The sequence below is a fragment of the Lissotriton helveticus genome, chromosome 4_1 (assembly GCF_964261635.1).
Source record: "Lissotriton helveticus chromosome 4_1, aLisHel1.1, whole genome shotgun sequence".
NCBI lineage: Eukaryota > Metazoa > Chordata > Amphibia > Caudata > Salamandridae > Lissotriton > Lissotriton helveticus.
The window spans coordinates 673,756,502-673,781,624 of NC_136063.1; the positions used below are offsets into that span (position 1 = coordinate 673,756,502).

The 25,123-nt window shown below is 46.2% G+C and overlaps 1 protein-coding gene across 6 annotated transcripts in view; it reads left to right on the top strand.

Annotated features, from left to right (window-relative positions):
* RB1CC1 (RB1 inducible coiled-coil 1) overlaps nt 1-25,123 on the top strand; it is a 647,143-nt gene that overhangs the window by 152,562 nt on the left and 469,458 nt on the right. The window lies entirely within an intron of this gene.

Sequence of the window (25,123 nt, forward strand, 5' to 3'; positions counted from 1 at the left end):
CTCCGTTCTAAATCATTCAGTAGTTCACTCAAGCATACTAGTACATGAAATTTATAAAACAACATTCTTTACAAACCTCTGCTTGCCTGCCCCCACCACCTCCTCTCCACCCCAATTCCGCATTGCAGGTTTAGCCTAACTCTAGGCATAACTCATCATAATCCAGTCAATGGGGCTGGTTTAGAGTTCGGCTGATGGGTACTCTGTCACATGTAACCGATATCCTGTTCACCATTTATTACAAGTGCATTATATCATAATGCACTTACAGTAAAGCAGACGGGATAACCGTAGTACCTCTTCGCCAAACTCCAAATCATGCCTAATGCCTTTGTCTAAAAATTTCCAAAAAATAGAGGGAGAGGCCCAAATGTCCAAGGGACAGGGTGCAAACACAACAAGTGTGACATAAAAAATTCCCTTGGATCAATCTAACTCACTGTCCTCAATCATACAGACCATTCAATATCTCATCCACACTGGTATCACAGTCAAGGAACCCCACAGTTATGACGATAAACACACTGCAGTAGGAACTTTCAAATTTATAAAAAGATATACAAATGTATTTGTTAATAAGAAAAGGTTAAAAACATGATCATGAGAAGGACATTCAAAATCTATGATCTTGATAAAAATAAGTTACAAACAAAGAGACAAAATCAGGTGAATCATATTGAAAACATCCAAATTACTAATTTGTTGGGATCTATTCATAAATTCAGCCAGATATCTAAGATACTCAGCACAATAGTCCCTCGAATTTAATTAAAAACACTGGCGTCGCCGCGTTTCGGTGTGCTGACTGATATGCACCACCTTTTTCAAGACAAAAGATGTTTGGTTGTCTCTTAGTTTCTGTCGCAACATTAAAAAGACCAGAATTATCTAAAGAAAATAAGAAAAAAAATAATAAAAATACAAGTACATGCAAGTATGTTGTGTTCATGCAACATCCTGATATCCATAGCAGTAAAATACACTAAATTATCAACACGACATATATTAAAAAAACATTACAATTGACTTCATAATAAATAGAAACTGATGTTGTTCCCTAATATTCATATTAGGTACATTGTGCCCGACACAGTATCACAATAGTGTCACTGTGTTAGCCACACTGTTCCACCATGTTTATATCCATAACTGTGTCATAAGTGGTCCCATAGGGCACCCGCTACCATACAGGTCTATCAAAAAATTCGACTCTTAAACTACAGTCAGCAGAAACTCCACCGGTCAGTCTAGAGATATGACTGAACCCTGGTTGGAATTGGCTGGAATTAACAATCCCACAGTATCTTTCATTGCTTCTAATATTTCCTTCCAGTACATTTTCTGGAAATTGACATCACCGCCATTTATTTGTAAAAAAATTTATTGGTATTTTTCATCCTTACATGAGTCGTACATTCATATCTTCTTCATTCACATTTATTTGATACATTCCTTCTAAGAATGGGCATGTTGACGATGGGTGGGGGAGACAGTACATATCATGTGTGGAACGTAAGCTTGTTCACATATCTGATTACATTGTTGTGTGCTCTATTGTGTCTCTGGGATGTACATCCTTCCTGTAAGTTCCGGTCTATAAACTACTGGTGCAGTGTTTTAACTGTTAACTATGGATCGTACTGTGGTCGGGTAGAAGGGGTTGGGTTGTGCCTAGGTGGGAGCATTTTGTGTGGGGGCTGTTATGCACCCAGTGTTATGAGGTTAGATGTGTGGGGGGATGAGGCGGTCTCCGCAGGAGTATCCGAGTTTCCCGATGGCGGTGTGAGGTGTTGGGGGTTCAATGGTGGCTGGGGACCGGGTGCGGCCTGGCAGACTAGTTCCTGGTCGATTGTGCTCCTGAGGTCTGGGGTGCAGTGGGTGGTCGGTGTGTGCTGACTGTTGTCTAAATTGATGTAGGAGCAGGGCCCATTCTGTGGATATGTGGCGCTCACGTAGCCCCCTCACCTCTTCATTTCTAATCGCTTCCTCTTCTACCGTTCCCCATTTATTACCCGCTCCCACCCAGACCACCATGGGGACCCCATCGGGCTCGCCATTGCATAGCTATTTCTCCTTTTTGCCACCAGTATAGCCAGCAATGCAAAAAGGGTCTGAACTTTGTGTTTTCTCGGCCTGAACACACTCTGTGCGCTGGCCTCCCATGTATTCATGTCTGGTAAGCCTGTGACGTCCTATAGTGTCTCGTGTATTGAAGTCCAGTAAGGCTGTAGTTTGGGGCAGCTCCAGAGCATATGTTGGAAAGCTGCATCGGATGCCTGACATCATGGCATGAAACCTGCTTGTCTGGGTAGAAGAGGTGAAGGTGTGCCGGTGTTAAGTATGCGCGGTGCAGGATATACAATTGTATTTTTTTAAAGCAAGCATTTCGAAATACTTTCTTGGGGTATTCTTCTGCGTGTTCCCATTCTTTGTTGTGCAATGTTCACCCTAGTTCCTCTTCCCAAGTCTATCCCAGTGAGTCTAGTGGTTCGATGTATGTGCTATTGTATGACTTTGTAAGGCCAGGTAACTAAATGCCCCTTCGGTCAGGTCCCAATGTGTACGGCAACAGGAGATGATGGGAAGGAATTGCCCATGGTGGTGGCTGCTGTCCTCCGCTAATTGGTCAAACGGACGTAACTGTCCGTCCACGAATAAGGATTCCATCTCGAGAAGTGAGTGATCCGTCCATGCCGGCAACATCCGTGCCGTGTAATATCTCTCCTTTCTGGGTAGTCCGATCAGAGGCAACAATGGGGAGTAGATAATTATTACTGGGGACATACGGTGTATACTTTTCATGCATGCGCAGGCGATTGACACTTGCAGTGGGTATGTCGGCATAGGTCTGGTGCCGGACAGGAGCAGTCGGCGAATTGTCGGCAGTGGTATAGGCCAAGTCTCGGGAATGGTTTCTCCTAGGTAGGGCTCCCCTGTCCAGTGGGAAAGCCACTGAAGTTGTGTGGCGAAGGTTTTTTTTTTTTTCCAAAATCCCTTATTGAAAATCGTGCACATAATGACTCGAAGGATGGGGGCCCCTAGTCCTCCACGGTCAGTCGGAAGTTGCAATTTGGCCAATGCAACCCTATGTCGGACTGAGCCCCACATAAGGGAGCAAAGCAGCGAGTCCAATTCCCGTAAAAAGGAGCGAGGACGAATCATGGAGGTTAGTGAAGTTATATAGTAGTCTTGTACTGTTATCATTTTAGCCAGGGCCACTCTTCTGATTGGTACCTGGGGGAGGGTCCTCCAGAAGCTAACCGCCGCCTTTATCCCTGCCCGTACCTTAACAATGGTTGCACTCCTAGAAGTCTGTGGGGGAGTGGTATATCAGACTCCTAAGTATCAGGAGGCATGCTCGCTCCATGGGAGACCCCGGCCACCTATGCTGATCCTCTGAGGGGTAAGATCTGGGTTCAGTGGATAAATCGCGGATTTGGCCCAGTTGACCCTATTCCCGATGCCTCTGCAAATTCTGTATGCGCAGTCCAAATCAGGGTCAGGTCTGCCGTGATATCTCGCACATACAACAGTAGGTCACCCGCATATAGTGATACGCTATGGGTGGTACCTGCTATTAGGACGCCCTAGGCCTCCCCCTCGCGGCAGAGGCGAATCGCCAGTGGCTCTACAGCTGCAGCAAACAGCAAGGGGGAGAGGGGTCACCGGGGAGAGGGGTCACCCTTGTCTCAAGCCCCTCTCCACCTGGAAGAGGGGCGAAATGTATCATCCCATGCACATTCCTGACGTGAGTTTATTGTATTGTAATTGTGTGTACGCTAGTAGGGTAGGGCCTATTCCCGCTTGGCAGAGTACCGCAAAAAAGTATGACCATGTGAGGGTATCGAAGGGCTTCTCCAGGTGCAGGATCAGGTAGGCGGGGCTCTAGGAGATGTGGTGTATGCTCTGCCCTGGACATGGAATAGTCTGCGAATGTTTTGCAACGTGTTCTACCTGGGAAAAACCTGCATTGATCCGGGTGAATTAGCGCCGGGAGTATTTGAGCATATCAGTTTGCTAATATTTACCCCATGATTTTACAGTCCGCTGTCAGTAGTCTTATGGGTCTATATGAGGTAAATAGCTTTGCGTCCTGATTCGGCTTCGGAAATGACGCCAGAAGAGATTCCCTGAGTGAACCTTGGAGTTCACCTCTCTCTAGTTCTTCTCCTGTATGTCTGCTAGGCGGGGCACCAATATTGCGGAGAAGGTGCTATAATAATCTTTTGGTAGGCCGTCCATTCCCGGGGCTTTGTTACGTGCCTGAGCTTGGACTGCATGGGGTATGTTTGTGGACGAAATCACTGTGTCTAAAGACTATTTACTGAGGCAAAAGAAGGGGGTTCCCCAATGGGCTTCTTATTGGATGTTGGCGGGTCGAGGGGGGAAGAAAGACTGAACAAAGACCAAAGAACAAACCCCGCCAGTGGATAGTGTGGTCCCAAGTCTGGGATCCTAGTGTACATGGGGTGATAAACCACATCTAACCCGACCGATTTTTGCTTTCAGAAAAAATCCCAACCTAAAGAACCACCTGGTCAGGGGGAAATTCAAGGAAACACTGGAAAATACTCAAACCTCTATGACTGGACTTGAACCGATATATGGAAACCATAAATGTGGGACCTGCCACATTTGTCCTCAAGCTATTGTTGGAGAGACAGTCAGTACCAACGACCGTACGATATCTGTGCGACGGAATGGAACCATGACAAACTGTCGCACAAGTAATATCGTCTATCTAATCCTGTGCCCATGCAACCTCCCATATGTTGGGGAGACGCGCAGAGAATGTAGGACGCGAATAGGGGAACACAAATCGAACATCAGGAACGAAAAAACCACGGCTCCCTTGGTCACACACTGGCTTGAAAAAGAGCACAGTGAACATGATCTACGTTGGTTCATCCTAGAAAAAATAAAAGCGGACCCAGGCACTGACCCCAAAGGTCTGAGAAAAAAACGGGAGGTGTTCTGGATTTTCTACTTGGATACTGTAAACAGAGGACACAACGAAGAATGCCCTTGGCATCAGGCGTTCATGTAAAAAATGCGAGAAAAAATATCTCTTTACATAACCAAGATGTAAAGGACTATGAAGTAACTGTCGCGTCCTGGATAATTAATTTAAGGGTTTAGTGGTGAACAGCTAACTACAATATACATAGGATACCGCATCTTGAATTAAACTATAGGGATTGGTTTACCTTCCTAAGAGCAATAACAAAGTGACCTTATAAATAGGTCGATGTACTATATCCATAATGTCATTAACGTCTATGAATATCGCCAAATCTATGAGGATGACAGCCTAGTGATCTGTTGGTTAGGTTTATCATTCGTACCCGTGGCACTTTATAAGTGCGTGTAGAATGCACTAAAATTAATATGTTGGCACTCCCATCTTAATCTGCATGGCGGACTTTTTTGAGAGACTCATCATTTGCATCCGTGGCACCTTATTAGTGCGTTTAAAATGCACTAAAATTAATATGTTGACACTTCCATCATAATCTGGAGGGCGGACTAAAATTGAAATAATGGGTTTAAAACTAGACAATTTACCGATATTACAAGCTAAATATGACTATACTAAAATTGCTTATAATGAATATAAATGAAATTACATCTAAAATCGGTGATTACAGCAATATAATACCAGCCACTGATTCCCACTATAAGATGTCCGCCCCGGAACCACTGACAACTCACTTAGTCCGTCTTTGACCGCCCTATCTGCAAGTTATCACCTAGTCCGTCTTTGACCGCCCTACCCGCAAGCAGCTGATCGATTGCCTGTTCGGCGCGGGAACTTGGGCTATTTAAACCCGAGTAGGCTTAGTGCCCTTGCGAGTCCTGCCCCGTTCGAGGATAGGTCGCGTGGGTCAATCGACGGAACCCCATCTATGGACTCCCTGCCAAGAACACCGAGTAAGTACGCTTTGTTGAGGATCCCCGCTGACGCCAAATTAGAATGCGCAAAGAAGGTTCTTTCATCCTGCCTTTCTTCACTTTTAAACCCTAGGCGGCTCCCCCTAAAGACCTCCAGACTAAGCGCGCCTGCAACAGAACTCCAACGTAGGACGTTTGGTCAGGAATCCTGAGTAAGTGCTCTTTATCCTAGTCGCCGGTCTTTAATAAGTAAAATGCGCGTAGAGGCTTTCCTCACTCTGCCTCTACCTTTTGTTTCTATTTTTAAACATTAGGCAGCTTCGTGCAAGGACGAATTAATTAAGGCAACTAGTGATATTTATCAGTCCAGTAAAATCAACAGAATTTAAACTACGGACAGCGTGCCCTCCAAGTTAAGTAAGTGTGATTATTTGATGGTATGGTCTCTCTAAACAAAATGCGCCAGCACGCCTGATTTATTAAATCACTGTTTTTCATTAGGCGGATATATGCCAGCTGTGTTGGGTGATGCAGATTTGTCCTGACTAGCCGCCCCTGATTCAATATTCACGGTGTGTATAAATTATAAAATAATGGCATCTCCGCATTAGGTTAATAATGGCTAGTATGTATATTTATTATAATATCCTTTTATCTTAGGGACTCATGCCTGATGTTCCGGGGGAAGAGGAAAAAACTTGCACTGTGTAGCAATCCTCAGGCCACTTTCCCATCTATAAATTCGAGTGTAGTGGAATCCTATCTTTGATAAAATAAATTTAAAGACTCAGGTAATGGAACTAAAAACATACTGACAGCCTGGTAGGAATTAATCAATGAGGATAATTTATAAACGGAAAGCATTTTTGTCATCTAACAGTGTCCTGCATTGCGGAAATAGGGGTGAAAAAACATTTTATGCGCCCTTTGCTCTAAGGAATCCGTTGCGGACTATTGCAGGTAAATTTGAAACCTAGACCATGCCATTAGCCTTTGTATTGTTTTTTAAAACAAAAACCATTAATAGGTAAATTATGCCCATTTGGGCATTAATATGCAGCTAAATTGATTAGTTTCGATCCTATACCGTTGTTAGTTGTTGCCACCTATTTTACTTTATGTTATATCCTAGACACGTTAGGTCCTAGAGATACTAAAAGTCTGGCCCTTAAACGTCGCTTTTCTGAACTACGAACTTGTAGTACAATAACCCTAATACTCTTGTGTCTGGTCAACATGTGTTCGAGAATGAGTATGGTATACAATGTGAGTAAATGGAAGTTATGAAAGATGTTAAAACTGTTTAAATGCTCTCTTTTTGGTTGCTCAGCCGAGGTTATCCAAATTGCCTCTTATAGATCTCACCTTGTGGGAGACTAACTTAGGGAGTGGCCCTAGTTTTGTTTGGTACTGCACGCTGTCATTGTGACAAATATATAAAACATGAGCAGAAAAAAAGACAATTATGTGCTCAAATTTTATCGATGTTGGAAAAGAGAAATTTATTAGAATGAGAAATGCCTTGATAAATTGGACTGTGATGTAGATACATACTAAGGCATTGTGTTTTATTTTTAGACTATTATCCTGTTCTCGCCCAGTCAACATTTCCCAGCCCTGATGAAGGTGTGGCCCACCCGGCCATTCACCGAAACGCGCGTCGGCCCGTGGTTCCAGAAATACGACACATTATAGAGTATCGATTAGATGCCGTGATAAGATCAATTGTCTGGAACAATACTCTGCTCTATGCCACATATTGACCATCTTTGTGTGGCATACAACAGAACAACCTGTATTGATTGAAGAATGAGAGTGGAATGTTTGATTTTTAGGTAGGATTAGGTTTTGAAAAACTGAAAGAATGATAGTATGATTGAAGTATGAAAATGTTACTGGGTAGGTTCGAAATAAGTATGTAATTTTGTCACTTTTTATTCGCTTTCAAATTGATTATGTGTATTATATTTATAAAATAATTATGTGTTATGGATGTACATAAATGCTTTCTACACTAAAATAAAAATACTTATATATTTGCTAAAAACTGTCTCTTACAAATAATTGATTTATGATAATTTTGTAATGTGCAGTACCAACCTCTAGGTTTATCACCCCATGTACACTAGGATCCCAGACTTGGGACCACACTATCCACTGGCGGGGTTTGTTCTTTGGTCTTTGTTCAGTAAAGACTATTTACTCCCTGTTGAGATTTGAGGTATGTTTAAGGGGGCCAGGAATCGATCCGCCGACCTACGGATTGACAAACCACATTTCTCCCCAAACCCCCTTCAACAGAGTCAGCGGCTGGTAACATTTTGTGAGGCTTGTTGGGTGTGCAACACCAAATCTCGTTCCCACTTAGACATAGTTTCACTTCACATCTCAGCTGTGCATTGACCAGTTTAGTAGGGTCAAAAACAACCCTGCAGTGTCCCACACATGTTGTTATCGGCTTCAGAAAGGAAATATGTTTTTTGCAGTCGCTTCCTTGGTAATATGTTTTAGGACCAGTGAGGCACTTGTTGGTGTCCCTGTTTCTGGGAGACTCTTACATTCATCAAACAATGTAACTTTCATTACTCCAGTATTGGAACTTTCATAGATTCACATGCTTGAATCATTCCCGTTGTCAAAATGGGATTCCCCGGTACATCAAAATAGCAATGCAAAGCTAATACAATGCAGAAACTAAGCCTAGGCATATTTTAGTATTGTAATCTCTTTTATTTTGTAAAAGAGACCAAAAGTCAATCGTGAACGAATCAACCTCTCACCATCTAGAACACTCCTGAGAGAACCTTAGACCCTCAGATTTTCTACAGCAAGTAATGCTAGGTGGTCTCCTCGGAGCTCTGCACATCTTCTTCTATTACTTCAGTGGATTTTGACATTTTTGCTTCAATCAACATTATCTACCTCAGTCCCATCTTCTTCAGTACTGATTTACCCTTTTCTGGCGTAGTCATTTTAGATAATGAGAAAAAGAGTCTTTTTAAATCCTGTGCCCCTGCTCCAAGAAAAGACTTCATACAGACGATCCTCATAGTGACTGCATTTATTGCCTGTATCCCAACCATAAGGCAAAGGAGTGTAAGGTATGTCGTACCTTTCCCAACAAAACTTTGAGGGATTGTGAGGGATGCCTTCTTAAATGGCCCCAAAAACTAAAGGCCAGGAAGGAAGTGATTTCGAGTGAGGATATTGATGAGGCGTCCTCTTCATCATCTACGGGGTCTCATAAGAGTGGGAGATCACCTCACGCTCATTCTTCTAACGAGCATTCAAAAAAAGCCCTCAAAAAGATCTCTAATAGGGCTCATGGGTGCAGTCCCTCAAAATATCCGAACAAATCTGAAAAGGAGAGAAAGGGACATTCTTTGGGGGAGAGAAAACCAAAAAAGGCTAGCCCTGAGCCTTCTACTACACCCACTCAAGGCAGGCACTCTCTCAAGAAACCTTCCTGAAGAAAAGTTGCAGATGAAAAATCCATCATCGACGAAGAAACCCTCACTGTCGTCGATTAGTATGGAGGCCCGCTTGTCTTCGACTTCTAAGCAGAGGGCAATTGTAATGTTATGTCCTCATGGTCGACGAAACCTGTGGTAATGATGACTACATGGACGACGCTGGCAGCGACTATGAAGACGTCGATGACAGCAAAGATGGCTCAATGACAACGCCAACTGCAGCATTGGTGATGACATCAATGGCGGCAACAGTGATGACGTCAATGGCGCTATAGTAACAACAGCTACGATGACAGTAGCAACATCTACGGCAACACTGCCACCGATTATGCTTCATGAATTGCTGCCAATTTCCACTTCACCGACGGTGGAGTCATCGGCGGTACCGTAAACGAGATTGTCGATGAGGGGAAAACACTGTAGAAGAGAGAGAAACTGAGAACAAGATAGATTACACCAGAAATTACCTCACCCAGCAATGTTACACCTTTGTTGCCATCTCATCTGTTGGAAGAGCAAGATTCGGAGGAAGATGATGACGATGATGGTCCTTTTGGTTGTGCAAATAGCCTGACGCAATTGCACATCAAGTGCCAGGAAGATGATTTTGGCAAAGAGTATGGGGAGCATCAGTATTCTATTCCTCAGCAGGAATCCCATTGTGATTATCAGGAGGCAGCCTGCATGCCAGCATCGCTGCTAACAGACCTGCAATTCATGTTGGTGGACTATAGGAAGACATTTCCACCAGCATCTGCGCCTCATGAACAGTCTACATTGGCCACTCTGCCACAATCTATCCCATTTCCCCCCCAGAGGGTTTAAGATAGTCTGGGCCTCTTCCAAAATCATCACCATCGGTTCCTCAACAAGATGCAGGAACTACAGATGATGACCAGGAAGAGGGGGAACTCGGACATCCATACCGAGAGTGGGGTGATTACCTCATTCCCATGCCATCTTCTCCCTATCCTGTACCCATTTACTCGCCACCAGAGGACATTAGTGGTTTTCACAACTTACTTTGAATGGCCGCCATGAAGTTTGATCTAACAATGCCAACATCTCTAACTGTCTTGTTTTTTATATGATTTTAAAGAGCCCTTCAGAGAATCGGTGAGAGCTATCCCTATTGTAATTCACATATGGGAGGAGGGGCTCAAAGTCATGAGAACGCCAGCCACAGTTACACAAGTGTTATCGAAGAACAAATACAAGACTCCTGAAGATGCTCCTGCTGGACTGGTGGGCCCTCCAAAGCCAGACTGTAGTTTCTCAGGTAGCGCTTAGAAAGTCCAAGAACACTTCTTCAACCATCACCACACCTCCAGATAAAGAAGGCAGGGCACTAGATAACTCTGGTAAGCGTTTTACTTTAATGTCCACTCTGCTAGTCAGAGCATCCAATGTTCTTGCTATTCTGGGTCAATATGATCGACAAATGTGGTGCGATCTGGCTCCGTATGTGAATCAACTTCCTGAACACAGTAAATCGAAGGCGAGGAAAATTCTCCGAGAAGGAGAGAGAGCATCTGTGGAGGTGATAGATTGTGCGATGGATATCGCCACTACAGCATTCAGATCGTTGGGTGGTGCAGTAGTGTTGCGCCATCAAGAATGGTTCAGGGCCACTTCATTTTGGAAGTACAGAACAAGATTCTTGACCTCCTATTCGACGCAGAAGCGTTGTTTGGAAAGCACATCGACGATGCAGGATCTACAGAAAGACACTGAAACCGCATAGTCATTGGAGATTCTTCAATACCAAAATGTACGCTTTAGTGGAGTGAGAGGAAGGGGCCTTCCTTCCTACAGTGGGGGATACCAGCAGTATAGGTATCCCTCCTACACTGCCTCTTCCCAGCCATATCGACCGCAGTATGTCCAGCGGCAACCACAGTCAGGGACATAATCAAGATCTACCCCCAGACACGGTGAGCAGGACGTCAAGGAAAAGGTTCCTCATGTCGCTGGCTGACTTTCAGGCTCCGACTATCTCTTCCCTGACTCACTCGCAGGAAGCCACCTGGTTCACCGAAGACCTCCAGGCCTCCAAACGAACATGCCGAAATCTGGAGTAGAACTGGCTCCGCGAACGAACACCGGACAACTACGCAGTCCACAAGAACGCCACCCGCAGACACCATCAACTCATCAGAGCCGCCAAGAGGCCCTCATTCAAAGACCGCCTAGATAAAGCACACAACAGCAAAAAAGCTCCTCAACATTGTGAAGAAACTCTCCAACCCCAGCTCCAACACCAAAGACATCCCGCCTTCGCAAGACCTGTGCAACTCGCTGGCCACCTTCTTCCACCGCAATTTCTCCGACATCCACAACAGCTTCAACATCTGGAAGCACGCCGAGATCAACACCTTACTCAAGAAACCCAAGGCGGACCATAAGTATCTCAAGAACTTCCGACCCATCTCCCTGCTCCCGTTCCCTGCGAAGGTCACCGAGAAAATCGTCAACAAACAACTGACCCACTACCTCGAACAGCATCCTGGACCCGTCCCAGTCCGGGTTCCGCAGCAACCACAGCACCAAAACCGCCCTCATCGGCGCCACTGATGACAGCAGGACCCTGCTTGACAACGGAGAAACAGCGGTCCTCATCCTCCTGGACCGGTCAGCTGCCTTCGACACGGTCTGCCACCGCACGCTACGTACACGCCTACACGACGCCAGGATCCAAGAGAAGGCCCTGGACTGGACCACATCCTTCCTCTCCGCCAGAACTCGGAGCGTCCGCCTCCCCTCCTTCCACTCCAATGGCACCGAGATCATCTGTGGCGTACCCCAGGGCTCTTCCCTCAGCCCAACTCTGTTCTACATGGCACCCCTCGCCCTCGTCCCCCGACAGCACAACATCAACATCATCTCCTACGCCGACGACACCCAGCTGATCATCTCCCTCACCAGAGACCCTCACACCACCAAAACCAACTTCCACGAAGGAATGAAGGCCATCGCCGAATGGATGAGGAACAACCGACTGAAGCTGAACTCTGACAAGATGGAGGTCCTCATCCTCGGCTCCACCCCCTCGGCCTAGGATGACTCCTGGTGACCAACACTAGGAACAGCCCCGACTCCCACCAACGACGCACGCAACCTAGGAGTCATCCTCAACTCCACCCTCTCCATGGCTAAGCAAGTTAATGCTGTCTCCTCATCCTGCTTCAACACCCTCCGAATGCTTTGCATGATCTTCCAGTGGATCCCCACCGAAATGGGAAGAACAGTCACCCAGGCCCTCGTCACCAGCAGGCTGGACTACAGAAACGCCCTCTACGCAGGAACGTCGGCCAAGCTCCTGAGATGACTGCAACGCGTCCAGAACGCCTCGGCACGCCTGATCCTCGACATCCCCTGCCGCAGACACGTCACACCGCACCTGAGAGACCTGCACTGGCTCCCCGTCAACAAGAGGATAACCTTCAAGCTCCTCATCCACGCACACAAAGCTCTCCACAACACCAGCCCAGCATACCTCAACAGACGACTCAGCTTCTACACCCCCACCCGCCAGCTCCGCTCGACCAGCCTCGCCCTCACCACAAGTCCCCCTCATCCACGAACGACCGCCGGCGGCATATCCTTCTCCCACCTAGCCGCCAAGACCTGGAACACACTCTCCACCAACCTACGGCAGACCCAAGACCTCTTGGCCTTCAGAAGACTCCTCAAGACCTGGCTCTTCGATCAGTAGCAGTAATGCCCCCCTCCCCCTGCCCCTCCAGCACCTTGAGACCCTCATGATATGATGTAGTGTGCTTTACAAGTGTCCTGATTGATTAATTGATGGATTGATTGTCTTCCTTGGAAGCGCAAATTTCTTTACATCTTCACCCGTGGCAAAAAATAACAACAACCAGTGGGTCCTCAATCTGATACAATTAAGCCATATTCAAGAGTTCCTCCATATTTCACCTTCTACTCCACCAGGTCGACAAGAAGTAAAATGCCTACATCTCCTGCATTTGGAAATTCTTGCATTGCTCCAAAAAGGTGCAATGGAACCAGTTCCAAGGTCCTAGAGAGGGAAACGGTTCCATTCCCATTTCTTTTAGGTACACAACAATTTCAGAAAATTACTTCGCATCCTGGATTTAAGGACTCCACACCTGCCTCAAAAAACAGTCCTTTTGGATGGTCACGTTACAGGACATGTTGTTACTCCTAAACCCAGGGGATCACATGACCACCGCAGACATACAAGATGCATATTTTCACGTACCCATCCATCCGTCCTACAGACACTACCTTCGATTTGCCATTGCCGGAAGCCATTATCAATTCAGGGTGCTGCCTTTTGGCTTGAAATCAACTCCAAATATATTCACCAAATGCCTGACTCCAGTGGCAGCCTTCCTAAGAAAACTACGGCATCAAGTATTTCCTTACTTGGATGACTGGCTAATCAAAGCACCATCGAAGTCAGCAGCCCATTCGTCCACAGAGGCATGTACAGGACTGGTCGCCGAGCTAGTTCTTACCCTAAGTGAGGGGAAATCGGCCTTGTGCCCTTCCACAAGCATCACCTTCTTAGGAGCAATATTGGACAACACAATAAACAAAGCATTTCTCTCTCTTCTCTCTTCTCTCCTCTCTCTCTCTCTTCTCTCCTCTCTCTCTCTCTCTCTCTCTTCTCCCCGCCCCCCCCCCCCCCAAACTAATATCACTGGCTCAGTCATTCACAAGACGAAAGTCACTTTCAGTTTGGTGTTATGAGTCTATCCTAGAGACAATGTTATATCTTGCATCCCTCTTATTCCTTTCTGCCAATTGCGAATGCGCCCATTGCAGGAAGAGCTGGATTTACAGTGGCATCAGGCAGTAGGTTCTTTCTGGGACACCATAACAGTCACACCAGGTATGGTCAACGCTATCTCTTGGTGGACCTGGCATCAAAATATTTACATCAGTCTCTCCTTTCTCGCCCGCAAGATCCACTCATAATCACCACTGATGCCTCCCTTAAGGAATGGGGAGCTTTCCTGCAAGACCTTCAGGCCAGTGGCCGTTGGCAGCAGCAACACCAGCATCTTCACATCAATTTGCTGGAGCTCAGGGCAGTGCTATTGGCATTGCAGGCATTCCTGCCGAAAATAAGGATTGCTGCGGTGTTGGTCAGAATGGACAACACAACGTTAATGCATTAGCTCAACAAGCAATGCGTTACCAGATCCCACAGCAGACACATTAAGCAAGCTCAAATCGTACTGCCACGAGTGGAAACTCCATCAAGAGACACTCTACAGCATTTTTCTCCAATGGGGCTGGCCAACGGTGGATCTCTTTGCGACGTTGCAGAACAAGAAATGCCTGTAATTCTCAAGTTGGCATCACCATCCAGGATCCTGGGGAAAAAACTTTTGATGGCATTTATTTATTGTGGGGATTCCAGTGGTGTATCGAAAAGGTTGACGGACACGGGGGCTCGTGGTAAGGAGGCTTTTATTTTTGTACACAATCTCCGTTTCTGTACAGGCACTCTGTAGAATGGGAGCGGAGTTTCAGCTTTCTCCGACGTGGTGACTCCCGCTCCGGACCGCCGTTCCCACTGCCTCCTGGGGGTTGTAGGCCGTCTCTCCGCCGTCTCGATGCCTCTCGGTACCGGCAAATGAAAGTAAAACAAGTGTCAGGCAGACTGTCCTCTCTCTCGGACTTGGTACAGGGAAAAGGGGTGAGGATACACACGTGCGCACAAATACCCCTGTCAAGTGTTGGGGTTTCAGTGAGGGGGCGGGTCTTTTAGTGCTGAGGAGGGGTTAGTGTGTGTGTACTCAGGACGGCTTGTTCCGTCTAGTGCCCGCCCACCCGCTGAATCTTGACCGTACCTGGTCAAGCCACACTTCGCGGGAAGCGTGGCTGGGCGATGCGTTGTCCCGTTGGCCTCCCGGCTTGTTGATGTTGCCGCCGTCTCTGTCTCCCGCCTTCGCTGGCCTCGGTGTCTCCGCCCTCGGATCCTCTGACCTCCGCTCCTCCTCAGGATACTTTTCCGCTGCTCTCCACTCCTCTTGTCTGTCCTCTTCCTCCGTCCTCCGCTCTTCTTCCTCCGTCCTCCGCTGATCTTCCTCCGTCCTCCGCTCTTCTTCCTCCGTCCTCCGCTGATCTTCCTGCTCCCTCGGACTCCACTCCTCTTTGCTCTCGCTCCACTCTCGCCACCAGTCTCCTTCGCCTCCTCCGGGTGTCTCGCACACCTGTGTGCTTTCTGGGACGGGTTTTACCGCGGTGTAGGGGGTGTGTCCCAGGACAGGTGCCGCCCAGTTAAAGGTGCAGGGTCGCAGCGCGGACACCTCCGGCCGGCTGCTGATGACGTCAGGGGTTTTCCATGCCTCCGTATGCTGAGAAGAGAGAGGAGACACATTACTAGGTAAGCCAGGGGGGCCCGCATCCGGGTCCCCATCGTCACATTTATTTATTTATTTATTCAAAGTTTTATATAGCGCGAACAGGATCCTTACAGATATCAGAGCGCTTCACACAGACAGGGAAGGGGCAGTAGGAGTCAACAGAGATAATGGGAACAGTATAATAGTCAATAACATGGTAATAACATGGATAATAAAAACATACATAAAACCAATCCATATACAATCAGGTAAGGAAGTAATATAGGACAGCACAAATCATTGATCCCACTACAGAGGTGTACAGGTGGATCAGTAAACCAACATGTATCATATCTTGGTCGGTAGTAAGAGCGTAGCGTAGTAGTGCCCCCAACAAGTAGAGTATAGTGCCAGGGGATAGGGTGAGCAGTGATACAAAGCCATGCAGAGTCTCTGAACCAACATCTATAAAGATCAGGAGATCTTGGCCAGAAGGATGGTTTTCACCTCTTTCTTGAAGAGTGCAGTGGAGGAGATCAGCCTGGTTTCAGGAGGGAGCGCATTCCAGATCCTGGGTGCCATTCCTGAGAAGGAGCGCTTGTAAGTTTTCACTTTCCGGAATCTACGAGGTTTCAGGAGTAGATTTGTTGTGCTCCTATTGGATCTCGAACCTCCTGATATAGACAGCTTTTGAGCGAGGTAGTTGGGTGCCTTGTGGTGCACGGCCGCGTGTGTCATAACTGCAATTTTTAGCTGTATTCTGGCTTCAAAAGGCAGCCATTTTAGAGACTTTAAGTCTGGGGATATGTGCGAATGCTTTCTAGAGCCAGTAATGAGTCTCGCGGCAGCGTTCAGGGAGGCTCTTAAGGGTGCTGTTGTGGATAGCGGGAGACCGCTGAGGGTCGCAATTCCGTAGTCTATTCGAGGGATGACTAAAGCTTGTACAGCAGTTTGGAAGCCTTTGGCCGGGAGGAAGGGTTTCATTTTCCTCAGCGTGTTAATTTGGAAATTAGCTGCTTTTGTGGCTTTGCTGACGTGCTGCTGCATGTTGAGCTTGGCGTCGAGTGTGATGCCTAGGGATTTCGCCGAGTCCACGATGGTAGGTTGGACATTGAGTGCTGTTAGGTTGTTGAGCCAGGTTTGGGTGGTGGAGATTTTCGCCGGGGGTGAGATGAGTAGGAACTCAGTTTTCAGAGCATTTAGTTTGAGGTGATTATCGGCCAGCCAAGATTGGGTGTTAATAAGCGTGGAATTCAGATGTTTGATATCTTCCGGGGATTGTAACTTTAGATAGAGTTGTGTGTCATCGGCGTACATATGGAATTGAACATTGGATGCTTGAAGCAAGGTGGCGAGCGGTTCCATAACGAGGTTGAACAGTGTAGGAGAGAGGGTGGATCCTTGTGGAACACCTAGATCTGCAGGTACAGGTGTAGATAGCACATTGTCGATCTTGAACCTCTGAGACCGGTTGTGAAGGAAGGACGAAAACCACTTGAGAACAGTTCCCGATAGCCCCATTCTAGTACTTAGCAGCTCCAGCAAGTTCTCATGTTTGACCGTGTCAAATGCAGACGAGAGGTCAAGAAGGATGAGGAGGCAGGACTCATTGCGATCCCGAATTTGGAGGGCGTCATCAATTATGTGTGTCATAGCTGTTTCAGTGCTATGTTTCGCTCTGAAGCCTGATTGATGAGGGTTGAGGAGGTCAAATTGATCAATGTGTTTTGTTAGTTGGAGTTGGACACATTTCTCCAGCAGTTTGGCCAGGGTGGGGATATTGGTGATGGGCCGATAGTTGTTTAGGTCAGACGGGTCAGCTGTAGGTTTCTTGAGTATAGGCGTGACTTGCCCAACCTTAAGGGAGTCTGGAATGTGGCCTTGTTGATGTGCATGGTCAGGCATCTTTGCCTACTCTTTTCCGCTGATTCCCCTCCTGCCTCGACTACTCATGAAGATCAAGGCAGACCCCTGCAAGATGATCCTAATCCTCATCAAGTCCCCGTCAACGTTGTTCACTAAACTTCTCCTTCTTTCCGAGAGACAACCGAATCTTCTGCGTCACATTCCATCTCTTCTGACTGTGTCCCAGGGACAAGGGCTACATCCAGATCCCAAAGTGCTTTGATTAGCAGCATGGCTCCTGAACACTGTGAATCTAGATACCCCATCTGAGTGTAAAGATGTGTAAAGATGTTCTTTTCAATGCCGGGCACAAAGCACTAATAGAAGGTACAAAATGTAGTGGGAAAGATTCTGTGTGTGGTGTCAGGAACAAGCGTCCATCCTCTGCTGTCTCACCGCATGAGATCCTTCCGTACATCCTTAGCAAAATCCGGATTAGCACACACTTTGATTAAAGTCCATCTAGCTGCTATATTCCGATTTAGGAGGACTTCTTCAGGACCATCATTCTGGTCCGCAAGGATCATTAAGCAATCATGAAAGATCTGTTCCGCACCTTTCCACATGTCAAGCCTCTGCCACCTCTCTGGTATCTTAATATAGAATTGTCACAACTCATGAAACATCCTTTTGAACCTATACATAAAGTGGACCTTAAGTTCCTGTCTTGGAAAGTTGCCCTTCTTCTTGCATTGACGTTGGCCAGAAGGGTTAGTAAAATTCAGGCTCTGAGTATACAGGAGCCATTTCTGCAATTTTGGGATGACCGATTAGTAGTCCTTCGTACTCACTATAAGTTTATCTGTAAAGTTCTATTGGACTTTCCTCTGAACGGCCCTCTTATACTCAAAACCTTATTTCAACTACCAACAACTGCTGCGGAAAGAGCTCCTCATTCTATAGATATTCATCGTTGTCTCAAATGTTATCTACAGAGAACCAAAGCCTTTCGCAAATCAACCCAGCTCGTTGTGTCCTTCAGTGCGCCCGAAAGGGCTGTCCTTTATCCAAATGGGGATTGCAAACTGGATCTCCAGTACAATCCAATATTGCTATCAATCTGCAGGAAAACCCCTGTGGGCACAAGAGCTTGCTCATTCTACAAGCGCGATCTCTCTCTCTGCTGCTTTTTTCGCCTGAGTACCTATCCAGGACATCTGCTGAGCTTCGACCTGGAAAAGTACCCACACATTTACTAGACATTACTGCTTGGATGCTGCAGCTCACAGTGATGCAGCAGTGGGCCAGGCTTCATTGAGAAAACCTTTCCGGTAACAGTGAGCACTCTCCTTCATCCCTCCTTCCTTTCTACTGTAATACTGCACATGTTTTATTTATCTACATACTCCTTATCTTCTACACTACACTTATGATTTCTAATTTATAGTGTGTTTAATTTGTACAAATGTTTCTCAATTCATTCAGTGCCAATTTTAAGAGTGATGGTTTAAAAGTATGTCATCTCGTCTTAAAAGTTGACAATATGGATTTGATCATTTTGTAAGATGCAATAAAAAATGTGCTGCTAACTGATAGCTACTCTGATTCACGCATGAAAATTCCAATACTGGAATAAGAAAATAAGTTACTTACCTGTAACTAGTTCTCCGGTATTAGATCTTTCATAGATTCACATGCAACCTACTCTCCTCCCCTGAGAGGCTCACCTTCCGATTTTTGCAAGTGTATCTTTTTGCACATGTGCTGTGAAAATCTGAGGGTCTATGGTTCTCTTAGGAGTGTTCTAGAGGGCGAGAGATCCTCATATTTTCAATTTATCAGCTGCATTTGACACAGTGGTGACACTAGCCTTAGAGAACATCAGAGTTGGGTCCTTGGCACTTGCTTTGAGCCAATCAATTTTTAGATAACAGAGCCAAGGTGTCTGAATGGTCGCACACTCCTCTGACACCAAAGCCCACACATTTGGAGTACCTCACGGCTTAGCCTTGAGCCCCACTTCATTTAATATCTGTATGCTCCCCTTGACCTCTCTTGTGTAATTCCTTGGCCCCTCTGGTGCAATTCTCTGGCCCATGGATAGTTTCCTATGCTGATGACACTTAGTTTTATCTGTCAATGGAGAAGGCTATCACCGAGGAGCAGGACGTTGTCAAGAGATGGGTGGTGGTAGTTTTAGAGTGGATGTGGGCTAGTAACTTTTAATGTAATACGGATAAGACCGACATTAAGGAGTTTAGTTATCTTACACCTCAGTAGCTGGTGGACTGCTGGATGGACTTAATGCCTCTCCTGCCCTTTCCAACTATAGTTGTTCGCAAGCTCGGAGTTAAGTTAGACCAGCCATTGACTTTGGAACCACAGATTGCAAAAGTGGTAGGCTTGTGCTTGTCTTATTACAGCTTCTTAAAAAATTATTTTTCTATTTCTCTCTCTGACGCAGAAAACAGTTACTCGTGCGTTTATTGCATCTTGCCTGGGCTATGCTAATTGCCTTGTATATGGGCCTGTCTGCTCGCTTGATTAAGTGGATGCAGGTGGTACAGAATGCAGCAACTCTGCTACTGCTTGTTATCCAGGGGGCAGTCATCTGTTTCTTCTTATTTAAAAGAGCTCCATTGGTTTCCGATCGAGGAGAAAATTTTCTTTAAAACCATGGTGTTGGCTCACATAGCTTGTTGGTAGTGGCCCACTCTACCATTCAAATGAACTTGCCCACTATTGTCCTATCAGGGCTCTTCGATCCCCTGTCGTAGAGCTGCTTTGTATTCCAGAAATTAAACGTAAGGTGTATAAGTGCTCTTCCATTTCGTTCTTGACAGCACGTGCCTAGAATGACCTCCCTTTGCTGCTCCGTAAATTCGCAAAGGAGCATGCGTTCAGAAAGTCTCTTAAAACCTGGCTTTTCGGGTGAGCCTGTTGAGTATGGTTTAGCTCTTTTTTCTGGTTGGGGTATTGTGGGGATCTGCTTTTACTCCTTGGAGTATCTGCACACTTTAGAAATGTGTTGATTGGTTGATTACAAACCACCCAGTCTACCCTCTGTTAGTTACTTCCAATTGGCACATACTCCAAACAGGAGCTGCCTTGCCCTTTTCCAGTCTCACTTTTCAGTCTGTGTTTCTATATCCCTTTTTCTCTTTATTTGTACTCTGGTTTCCTCTCTCCTCCTTGCCCTCCAATACTGTGCCAAACTTGGTTAAAACCTATTTGAAGCCACTGGTACACTCCCCCATCTCTTTGTCTTCAGTCTGTTTGTTTTCCTTGCCCACACGTCTACTCCCCGCTTCCCCCTGCTATTTTTTTCTTGATGTTCTTTACCTGCCTTTCTTTGCCTCTCTAACTCCCCCACCCTTTCAGGAATTGAGCTACCTTTCATGAACTGATCTACTGCTGCCACTATTCTGGCTATGGCTTGCGCACACTGTCCTCTGCCCACTTTTGCTGCTGCCAATGGGTGTGCATACACCTTTCTTTCTAGAGCTGCCTCTCTTCCTCTTCTGTCAGTGTATTTTTAAGGCTATAGTCTGTTTGTATAGCAGGTCCCTTTGCTCCTTCCTGCTACCACAATGATCATTCCATTTACTCTTTTTTTCCAACTTTCAGGCCTTTCTCTTCTATACTGTCATTTTTCCTGTTTCCTTTTGAAATAGTTCTTTATTGCTTTTTCAAGCGAAGCATGTGATACAATCAAAATGATATAAGCGTGGTGGGAGTGTGGGGGGTGCCAAAAAGACGCCTAAAAAGTTTACCGCACTCTCATGAGGCTCCTACTGTTGATGGCTTTATCCACCTCATGCACGCCTGTAATCACTAATCTGGAACAGGGGCGGATGTCCCAAAAGAATACTCCCAGATCTCCTGCGAGGGCAGGCTGAACCCCCTAGGTGCACGAATCTGGAGTAGGCTGTGGCAGAGCAGGTTGATGGCAGTCGAATGGGTAGAGGTGGCTCCTAGGGTATACCTACTAGTGCAAAACTAGGGGCTTCATCTGTGCGGCATATCCATCCTGTAGACCAGTGCCTGGAAAGTGGTGGCGGAGCAGAAGGTGAATGACCGGGGGGGGGTGCTTGGGGGCAACCAGTGCATCTGGATGGTTGTGGGTGGCCTGCATGCTTTAGAGATGTAGTGAAGCAGTTTCCCCTTGGGCCTCAGCCTGCTGGGTTGCCCACGCATTCATTCAGCCCCCCCGGTGGGAATTGGCTGCACCGGGTTCGCCTGCTCTTGGCAGCTGCACTAGAATCACCTGCCCTTGGCTGGGTTGCACCCTCGGGACATGGGTCTGGTTTTTGGGGCTCCGATGCTAGACTTCACATGGGCCGGCTCTGCAGTGACAGGCCTCTGTACTTAAAGGGCCCTGCACCGCCAGTTGTGGTTGGTAGAGTGCCCAGGTCTGCTAGTGCATCCTCCAACTTAATGGTCTTAGAAGCAGGGGTTAAGGTGGGCCGGGACATGGGGCCCCAAGAAAGAGTATGGCCGCACTTGAAGGGCTGGACCTACGCATCGTAGGCACTATACTGCCAGTCCTCCCCTGAAGAGACGTGCAGATCATGGGAAAACCGGACAACAGGCAATCCAAACTGCATTTTGACTCCCGCAGGGGGCCCAAGACATCTCTAGCAGAGGCAGGTGGTAGGGGAACTCCGGGGCCTGCACAGCACTCTGGAGACGCAGATGCTGACATAAAGGCACTCCTCCAATCTATGCAAGAGCACTTAGTCTCCATTGACACCAACATGGGCACCCTGAAGCATAGATATCAAGGCGGAGGGCATGAGTTCCATGATCAGATTGACTGATGCTTAACAATGTACATCTGTCGCCGAGGAAGACCTGACTGCTAGGGGGAGACCATACAAAAAATGGATATAGTTCTCCGCCTAATTGCTGCAAAAAAACAAAGATTTAGAGGCTTATTCCAGGTATAATAACAATAGAATACTGGGAGTTCTGAATCTGCCAACACGAGGACGATGGAGGATTACTTATAGCGCACGCTGCAAACACTCTTCAGAAAAGAAGCGTTCTCCTGATTACTAATAGTTGAAAGCGCTCACAGCTCATTGATGACGAGGCCTCCGCCTGGAGCCCCAGTCCGGTCTATCAAAGCGTGGTTTCTCTATTCTAGAGATCGAGATACTGGGTTCCGACGGAACATGAGAAATGCTAATTCCAGTCCTAGGGCAAAAGAATATCACTGTACCTGTATTTCACTGTTGCCTTGCAGGAAGCTCTGCATAAGATTCGCCCAATGAAGCAAAAACCCACACAACATACCACACGCCATGTTATATCTAGCGCTTCTCCGGTTTACCCATCAAGGCAAACAGCCTGTATTTCAGACATTAAAACAAGCAGAGGGCTTTATAAAAAAAAGTATCCGGGAGGAGAGTTGTTGAAGAAATTTTCCCTGCAGCAGTACACACTCCCTCCAAATCATGAAGATAAAATATTTCTGTCACGCGGTGTTTCTTTAGACAGTGTTCTGACCTGTAACCGTGTTACTGGAACTCAGTAACTGGCATTTCGCTCTCTGAGAATAAACATGACTGTCATAGTCCATGTTTGTTTTATTGATGTGTGTAAGAGGAATGCCCAGGCAACCACTACGGAAGTAGAGTGTCCATATTATAGTTTATTGACAACTTCACAAACAACTTCCTCCGTGGCACAGTAAAAATGTGGATGAAAGGTCGCTGAATGGCGTGAGGAGGGAGGGATTAGCAGATTGTTGAGTTTGCAAGTAGTGTACTCCTGTAATGTTTTTATGGTATCACTGTACTTAAAAAACTCTGTATCTAAGCTGTCCTGCAGTCAGAGGAGCAGCTATCTGCTTACAGAAGGATTCTGGCCTTCCTCGGAATTGGTGAGGTCATCATGACTGGTGCATTTGGCATCAGAGTTCTTTTGACCTCTGTGAGCCAATTTTACTCGATGACTTGATTGATGTTGGTTTACAAACATGAAGGAAGAAACTCTAACTTCACATTCCTCCTTGTGCGGGACACGTTCTGGAAAACATCTTATGCTAGTCTCATGACTATATAAAAAAAAATCCTGTTCTGTGCCGTGACAGATATATTTCTTTAAAAAATAAAGCGATACACCTAGGCATTTTTTTTATACCTTTAATGATCGTGTAGCTTGAGTCCTGGTGTGATACTGCAGTCTACTAACAACTGCTGTCTTCTGGAACAGATTAATTTGTGAGTTGAAGTGTCCTTTTACGTGCAGTTTGTATTAGGCTTTCTCAGTCATTAAGCCTTTTGTTTTTAACTGGTATGAACCATTTTCATTCCTCCTTATTGATTTTCACAAGTTGGTCTTCTTGTTGGTGCACCTTCTATTTTTGTGTACTCAAGTCTGAGCACATCCAGGTTTTTTTTCGTGCCATAGATTTGCTTGCTAATGCTAATACTTAATGCAGTAATTTTTAGGTCGTTCCTAGCGGCAGGGCTCATGCACTGTTAGCTCTGCGAGGTATGCTGTAGTAGAGTATGCACTCGAAGCTCTGCCCACTGTCCACCCACATTTTTAACTGGCTTGTGTCATTGTCCACTGTAAACTGTGGCTGTTCATTGGAGTAAAGGCTTCATAGTCTCGCCTTAGTACCGTCATGTCGCATTTTGTAAACTTTATTCATTTATTTTAGAGGTTTTGTATAGCGCTGGCTAGACCCAGAGGTATCAGAGCGCTTTACATGAGTAAAGGGATGGTAACAGTATAAAACAATAATACAATAACATGGAGTCCCAACAAAAAACAAAAAAACTAAGAAACAACTTGGATTTATACATATCAAATTAAACAGATAGATAGAACAAGAGCTATATACATGTATGACATGGAAATAGGAGATCAGATTTTGTATAAATGTATGGGATAGTGAAAGGCATAAAGGGCAGCAGGTGGAAGGAATTTAGACGTGAAAAAGGGGGAGAGTAGCAGATGAGGAGAATTTGGTAGAAGAGGGGGAGTGGGAGGGGACGGGGAGGACTAGGAGAGGGAGCGGATGAGCAGTGGGGGGGAGAGAGTCGAGCCAGTGTGATGTAGAGGGAGGGGGTAGAGAGGCAGTAAGAAGGTGGGGGGGACCAGAAAAGTGGAAGGCGGGAGGACGAATTCGGGGTGCTGGTTTAGACCCCCAATATTTGTTGAGGAGGTGCATTTTGAGGTCTTTTTTAAAGCTGATGTTGGAAGGGTTGCATCGAGGTCTTTAGGGAAGACATTCCAGATATTTGGGGCATTACCGGAGAAGGAGCAGGATTGTGTGGATTTCTTTTTTAGCAAGGGTGGGACTAGGAGGAGAGCGTTGGAGCTTCTCATGGGTCGTGTGATGCCCGCTTTGCATTGTTTATTGGCGAGGTATGGCGGTGTATTTTGGTGGAGGACTTTGTGTGTAATGCAAGCAGTTTTCAAGGCAGATCTTCCTTCGATGGGGAGCCAATTAAGGGTTTTTAGGGCTGGGGAGATGTGGTCAAAATGTTTGCAGTCGGTGATGAGCCTGGCTGCGAGATTGAGCACCGTTTTGAGTGGAGCTAGATGGACCTTGGG